Source organism: Mercenaria mercenaria, chromosome 11, assembly GCF_021730395.1.
Source record: "Mercenaria mercenaria strain notata chromosome 11, MADL_Memer_1, whole genome shotgun sequence".
Taxonomy (NCBI): domain Eukaryota; kingdom Metazoa; phylum Mollusca; class Bivalvia; order Venerida; family Veneridae; genus Mercenaria; species Mercenaria mercenaria.
In genome coordinates this window covers 63,388,309-63,396,962 of record NC_069371.1, presented here as the reverse complement: position 1 = coordinate 63,396,962, position 8,654 = coordinate 63,388,309, and positions in this window count along the sequence as shown.

Sequence of the window (8,654 nt, the reverse complement as noted above, 5' to 3'; positions counted from 1 at the left end):
AAATTCCACATTTCATTAACTCATTAAGGACGCAGATCCCATTTATGCGTTCATTTTAACTCTTATCGAGTACCGCATGTCGTATTTATCCGTCAAAAGATAACAGACGTGTATGCCGAGGATCGCATAAATGCGCTATCCGCCTGATAGTACTGTATGCCGCGTGGCGTGATTTTACGTCTTTCGTATTTTTTGTTCTTTCATAATGTCATTTGCTTTAACGTTTAGCAATAGATGATATTTGAATAAATATATAAAATAATCAAATAATGGCAGTTTTTCTATGTCCAATCTTTCTTGAATATTGCAGTTTTCCATATTCATGTTACTTCAGTTGGCCTGTAAAACAATTTTGCAAATCAAAATAATAGAAAATTTTAAATTATTGATTAGATCATGAATCGTAGTATCAGTTGTAAAAATTTCAGTTTTATTCATCTTTTATAAACAGATGTTTGTCCCTAATTTTGATCAAAGGATGCCTAGATCTTATCGATTATTAGTTTAAACATATTTATTCCCAAATAGTTAACATATACATTGATACATAGTCATACAGTGAATATTGTAACTTAGGAAAGGATAAGAATGGAAGACTAGTCTTATAGAATTCTTCTCCTTCGCGGACAATTAACTTGTATACATACTATAAATTTGTAGCTAAATGGGACTTGAAAGAAAAAAAATGTTGTCGTTATGTTATCTGAAAACAAATGTACAAAGATTGTCAGTTCAGTATTTTTGTTAAAGAAAAATAAAGACGAAAAAGGGTTAGTAAAAGAAGATAGAGTTGTTATAAAGTGAAGTAATAATAATGAAATGATATCTATTGCGTTATAGTCTTACTATAAATATAAAGATAGAAGTGTTGAAGTCTGTCTTAAAGAAAGGGGTCATTTGTCTTATAAGAATCTCTTGCTGTCCGATATGAAGGACTGTACGTAGAAGAATATAGTCATGTTATCCTGATCAGAAAGGGATGGGTTACCAAAAAGAACAGTATCCAAAGTCAATATCAAAATTTCGCAGATTATTAAGAAAATCGTTCCGGCAATCATTGTAAAGTGTACATTCAAAGAAAAAGTGATGATTATCGATTATTGATTATCAGTGAAAATCCACAGGCATACTCCGGAATGTATCGGAAAATTGATACCAGTAATTAAGCGGCGATATGGCTGCAGGTGTTAATGAGTTAAATAAGTTTCAAATATGTTTCTAATTTTAGTAGTATGTCTCTTTAATAGCAGAACAGCCCATTCAATTTAAATTAATGAGACATATATTACTTTATCCATTTTAGAATTTTGCTTACTTTAGATGTGTGTTTTTGATATAAAATTAGTTCATAAAAGTTCAACATTTCATTAAATAAATGTGAAATATGTTTCCTAATATTAGTAATTTGTCTTGTAATTTAGATTGGTGAGAAATGTATTACTTTACTCTTTTTAGAATTTCGCCTACTTTAGAGCTATTTTTATATATCTCAATCCGTAAAAGTTTGCATTTCATTAAATAAATAAGAAATATGTTTCCTTATATTTGTAGTTTGTCCCTTAAATAGCAGAACAATTCCTTTTGTTAGAACAATTTATATACCGTTTTTAGAAATAAAAACAAATGTCATTTAGCGTATGTTAGCTTAAGAGCGGATGCGTAAACAATAGCCTATTCAACTGTCAAAGTTAATCCCCTTTAAAGTCGTCCTAATTTCTACCTTATGCAACTTTGAAGCCGGACGTAGTAAATGGATATTGATTTTATCAATAAAAGTATTAACATAAAGATTAAATTTTTTAATAAAGGTATTTTTTTTCAACTTGCCCATGCTTGACGATTCAGGTTGACTAGTTTAAACCAGTATGGTATTTTTTAATTGACCAATCAGAATGAGATAAATGACGTTCTTACTAAAAACACAAGCCTCTTTTTGAAATCGAGGCTTTGTGGAGAGTATATAAGAACGCGCTCGAGTCAGTTAAATCATTCTAACTTTAGAATTCATACCGGCAACATGGAAAACTTTGATTCTATCGTGAATATTTTCACCGACGCAGATGAATTTTGCGGCTACATGGGGGATACAGGATTCCCTTGGGGTGCGGTTCCGTTTGTTTCAATTAAGGAACCCACAATACGGTAATGACTTTGTTGACAAAGAGTTGAATAACATACTTCAACATTTTGGAGAGCCAACTGACCAGAACACAAACGATTTGGAGTTTGCCCTGGAATACGTAAGAGAGCAGGGAGAGATAGAATAGTGTGTGAAAGCTTTACTTTTTGACGAAGAAATTAACGAGATAGCCAACACGTGTATGAGCGATGGGGAGTGGCACCCTACATCACCAGGGTTACAGATAGGTGGCGGAGAAGAGCCCCAGCCGGGTCCGTCTAGTAGACCCGATCCTAAGGGCCTTCAATATACAATCAGAAAAAAAATAAAAAAAAACGTATGCAAAAAATGCGGCAGTGGACAGGACGTATCAAGTTAAAGTGGACGAACAGTATAAAGGACAAAATTTAATAGATGTGAGACAAGGTCTTCACCAGATGTTTGACCACGTGTTGGAGGAAGACCGGGGCAATTTGGCGGGGAACGATTTAGGCCGTGTTGTTATACATCACGAAGGACTTCATGACCCTATTGTTGTTCCTCTCCAGCCCTGGGACCAGTTAAACGCAGGCACAGTAATGGGAACTATAAAGAAAGTACTCAACAATAATAGAGACGAAAATTTTGAAATTTCAGTAGGATCCATTGATTTACCTAAAGGAAGCGGTGGACCAAGACGAAGAATTACTAAACTAAAAGGAAAAAACAATTCATTACAAAAAATCTATAGTTACTATAGAAAATGACGATCAGATGTGTATGGCCAGAGCGATTGGAGCCAGCTGGGCAAAACTCAACCGTTGTACTCCAGAAGAATGGAAAGAAATAACCAAAAACAGACAAAAGAAAAGTAACCTACAGCTCATACTAGAGAATCAGAAAGTACCTTTAACTTACTACAATGATCTGACCAATAAGAATCTGAAGCAACAAAAACAATTAGCAGTTGCAATATGCCAGCTAGCCAGAGTGCCCACAGACAGACCAGCGAGCTTAGAAGATATAACGGCATTTGAAGAAGTCCTTGGAGTACGCGTGGTAGTAGTTAGTGCCATACTGGGATACAAATTCATTACAAGTCCCAGTTCTGACGAGCGTCCATGCATTTATATATACTTAGTGGATTCCAATCACTTTCACGCTATCATCAGTATCACCGGTTTCTTTAGCGCCGGATATTTTTTGCGAAAAATGCCTCAAACATTATAATAACAAAGAAAGACACCAGTGCGAAACACATTGTATCATCTGTAAAAGAGACCAGTGCCCAAAAACGGAAAATGAAGTGACTTGTGGAGATTGTAATATGGACTGTAGATCAGAAGAGTGCTATCAAAAACATAAACAAATACCCATACATAAGAAAGGAAAAAATAAAGGAAAACCCAGCGGAACCTCACAGTGCGACAAATGGTGGAAGTGCCCTTTATGCTACAAAGTTTTAAGATTGGACCAACGAAAAAAAGAAGAACATCAGTGCGGAGAGTATATGTGCAGTTCATGTAACGAATATGTTTTGGAAGGACATTTGTGTTATTTAAGAGCCATCCCAGCAAAAGAAGATCACAGTCCAAAGTTTATATTTTTTTATTTTGAGTGTAGCCAGGATGAAACATCAATGTGTGAAAATGGATATGTACCTAATAGGAAAATTGATTGTTAAGACTGCCAATCGCAACAGGTATGTAAATCTTTCTTCCAAATGTCAAAATTGTAGAACGTCATGCTGCGGTAAAACAACGCATCGTCCCAACTTTGTAGTAGCCCATACGGTGTGTCCGGAATGCATTGATAAAGAATTAACGCCCGAGTCTATATGTAAAAAATGCGGTACCCGTTGCGACGAATGTGACAACTCTGAGTTGCCTGCTAACGAAGATGAAGAGCCATGTCCCGGAACTTATGGGTTTAGAGAAGTCACGTTTGAAGGAATGGATACCGCGGAAAAATTTGGCAAATGGTTGTTTTCTGATCAACATAGATACTTTAAAGTTGTTGCCCACAATATGAAAAGCTACGACGGTTATTTCCTTTTAGAATACCTTATAGACCAATCCCTTAGACCCGACAAAATCATTTATAGCGGATCCAAAATTATGTATATGACGTAAGAGCAAGATTTGCATATTAAAGTGATTGACAGTCTCAATTTTTTACCCATGAAATTATGTGCGTTACCGAAAGCCTTTGGATTAGATGAATTGAAAAAGGGGGGGTTCCCTCATTTTTTTAAAATCCCAAAAAAAAACCCAAAAATTTATAAAGGCCCCCTACCCTAAAGGTTTTAAATTTTAAAGGGAACATTTTTTTAATGAGTTAGAAAAGTGATCTGATTTGTTAGCAGGGTTTGAGTAAAAAAAAGAATATTGTTTGTTTTTTAGAAAAGAAATGCTAGAAATTTGAAGAAGGAGTTGAATTTTGAAAAGCGTGTTAAAAAAAATTTTAGAGAATTACTTATGAATGCAGGGGTGAAAGAGAGTTTGAAAAAAATGAAAAAGGGGCGGGAAAGAAAAAAATTTATAGGGGCCCCGTAGTTCCTTTTTGTTCCTTTGACTATGCTTCCTTCGGCATGAACGTTTTTAAAAAACCAAATTTTTAGAAAAAATGGAAAAAAAAAATTTAAAGGGGACAAAAGGGGGACTGGGTCCCCCGAAAAATTATATATGGAAAGCTGTATGAATCCCCCCCCCCCCACAAAAATGAAGGTCCATAAAAACCGAATGCCGGGAAAAGGAAGTGAGAGGGGAAAAAAATTTGTACGTACAATGATAGAAAAAAATTCCCCCCGGGTTTGGTTACTTTGATCAATATAGTAAGGTCTCTATAGAAGGGTTTAGGGGGGTTGGGCAAATCCTAAAAAAATCAAAATTAAAAAACGCTTTTAAATGGGGGCGAAAAAATCTTTACCAGGACACGATAAAAATTAGAGGGGATTGTGAAGAAAAAAAAACACGCGTATGAGTTATAGGGGGTGCATTTTCCCCATGGAGGCCGGGATTTTTTCATTTATGTCCGCGAAAATACGTGCTCCACCCCCAAATCAATTTTTGGGGAACAAAATTTTACTTTTGACATTAAAAAAGAAAGCTTACAAGAACAATAGGAAAAAAATATTTTAGTATTTGGGACCAAAAATTTCACAAACAAAAAAAAATTCAAAATTCTGAGTGAAGCTTTCCCTTGAAAATTTAGTTTTAAAAACAGTTTAAGACCCTGGGGAAATTTTTCTTGGGGGGACGCACCAATGCAGTAGACCTCTACCAAGTTGATGAAAGCGAGCAAATCAAATATGTGTAGTTCAAAGTTTGTATCCTTGGGGCAACAAGTATTGCCATATCCTGAGGTAAACCCCGTCATAATAACGAAAAAAAAATTTTTTAAAGACTTAAAGGGTGAATTCTGGGGACCTCCCTGGGGCCCAGTGGTTAAGGTCGCTGACTTCCAAAACCTTGCCCCCCATCGATGTGGGGTTTGAGCCTCACTGGGCGTTGAATTCTTTTAGTGAGGAAGCCTTTCCCGCGCTACGGAAGGCGGGTTCTTTCCCAGGGGGCCCGCCCCTGAAATTTTAAAAAATCACGGAGGGGAAAAAGGGGGCTTCCCCCACCATTAAAGCTGGAAAATCGCCATATGACCTTTTATGGTTTTTTGGTTTCGGGCGTTAAATCCAAAAAAAAAAAAAAAGTACTTTTGGGATTGCCAAAGTAAAAAAAAACCACAAAAAGGTCTAACCATCCCCTCCTTCCTTTTTAGGAAAAAGGAAGCGAAATTCCCAAATTTTAAAAGGAACCTCGCAATAATGAAAACCCAAAAAACCCCTTTGGGTTGCCCCGGGTGTGATAAGCTTTAAATGGGGACTTGGGGTTTCTCCAGAGATTCAGACCCTTTAAAATTTGGTTTTACCCTTTGAAAAAAAATGAAATAACCCACGGGGGGAAAAAAACCCAATATGACCCTAAAAACCCGTGAAAGGGGGGCTTTTGCCAATTTACAAAACAAAATTTTTTAAAATTTTAAAAAAGAGGCAAGCGGGTCCCCTGAATGGGAAAAAAATGAAAAGACATGAAGAATTTCATAACCCCAAATATGGAGAAAGAAAAGGGGTTTTATTGGATCGTCAAAAAAATTTGGAAAAAATCCCCCTTTTAGAGCCCCCGGCAAAAATATGTCTCAATAGTTTTTGGGGGAAGTTTTTGGGCAAAGTCTCAGTATCGCAGACAAGGTTTTTTCACGGAAGCAGGGGGAAAACCCTTTTCCCTTTCCCAATGTTTTTTGATTTTCCCACAAAAAAACCTTCAATTTCATTCCTTTCCAATGACATGTTACAAGTTTGAAGGCAATTTTTAAAAAAGGGCTGTCAACCCCGAAGGGAAAAAAACAAACAACTTTTTGCTACTTTTTAAATTGTTTTGGGGGGCCCGACCCCAAACTTTTTTCATTTTACCGAAAAGCTCAAAAGGGGGGTACGGGATTTTGTACAGAAGTGTGATAAATGTAAATAGGTGATTACTTGGGGAACTTACGGAGGGGCTTTACGGTGGGGGGAAATTTTTAAAAGTTTGTGTTTTGGTGGCCCTAAAAATTACGCTTACAAAAACCCTTTAAAAAAAAAAGAGACTGTAAGGTAAGGGTTTTACTTTGAATTATAAAAAAAAAATTGGTTTATCCAATTTTTAAAGTGTAAAACAAAATTGTTACCGATCCCAAAAAGGGGTTTCCAAGCATTTCAGTGAATAAAACCGCATAAAATTTTTAGAGATAAGGGGGAAAAAAAAATTTTGTCAATCGAGAAGAAAAAAAAAAAATATCAAGGGGTGTTACACAAAACGTAGAAAAATGGGAGTTTTGACCTGAACCCTTTGGATATTAAGTTAGATACAATTATTTATGGTTTAAAATGTGGGTTTAAAAATTAAAAATTTTTTAAAGGTTTACACCTTTTTGTCATCTGCGTTACAATATTTGTAATCCGCGTTACAGTTTCTGTCATCTGTGTTATAGTTTTTGTCATCTTCATTTCAGTTTCTGTTATCTACGTTTCAGGTTTTGCACTTTAACATGTAATTTTCTATAGGGTCTATTTCAGTTTTTGTCATCTGTTTTACCGACCGTTTCTGTCACCTTTGTTACAGTTTCTGTCATCTGTGTTACTGTATCTGTCATCTAAATTTTAAGTTTTGTCTACACTGTTTATATTTTTGTCTATGATGATTGAAAAGAATTGTTTAAATTTGTATATCATGAATAAAATTTTGTAAGAACAACCTGTCTTCTCGATTTTATTATTCCAATATTTACGTAAGAATATGAATGCTACCGAGTCTCACGAGCCTGAAAGGGAAACCTTTATACGTTTTCCTGATTCTAATGAAGACGAAAACGGGTCCGATAGTGATCGTTGGCATTGATTAGGAACTCGTGTTCCACAAGCAGAAATCGTTTACTTTTGCCAAATGATCATTGTGTATGTAATTATCATCACCTCCATTGTCAACCTTTCCCTTCAAAACGGCACTAGCGAATTGTGGATAAGTTTACTCAGCAGTTGTATCGGGTACGCCTTGCCAAGTCCTAAACTAAAGAAATAATGAAATCATCCCTACCTTTCGAACCTTGTTCAAGTTTTGTATAAGTGGTCAAACTGGGAGTGGAAAAACGCAATGGGTGTATATCTTTTTGAAACATTTAAAGGAAATGTATTCGAGAGATCCGCCTTCGCACGTATTATACTGTTACAGTATACGTCAAGACTTGTTTGACGACATGGAAAGGTCCATTCCAAACTTTTATAGCAAACAAGGGCTGCCAACTGGCGAAGAAGTCGATGACTTTACCCGTGACAAGATGTACAAGTTGATGATCTCATGCACGAAGTAATGCAAAACAAAGACATGGAGTTGATTTTCACGCAAGGTTGTCACCATAGGAGAGTATCTGTCATACTGATCACCCAGAATCTATACCCCGGAGGTAAGCACGCCAGAACGATTGCTTTGAATACGTGGTATATGCTGCTGATGAAAAATTTGAGACATATCACAGGTGGGCATTTTAGGACGTCAACTCTACCCTGGTAAAACAAAAGGATTCATGAAAGCCTATCAAGATGCGTTAAGCACAAAACACTGTTACTTTTTGGTGGATATGAGCCCTCACGCCGAGGATAAATATCGTCTAAGGACCTATATTTTTCCAGGAGAAGACCCTATCGTTTACAAATTAACGTAAGATGGAAGACGGAATCAGCGTAAGAGTAACCATGGTTGAACTAATCAAACAACAACGTCATTTCCTTAACTTACTTGTGTACACTACAGCATCACAAAGGAAAGCATTGTTGAGTACAGTTATTAGAAATCAACTGAAAGCTCTCACTCAGGTTGCCTACAATATTCTCAGATTTAAACTACGTCTGACACCTTCTGAAAAAGCTCGTCTTAAACGTCAAAGACGGTTCATTCATCTTTTGGGAAACAGACGAATTGGATTCAAACAAAAGAAAGGAGCCATTCAACATAAGGTGCGAACGGTTAATATT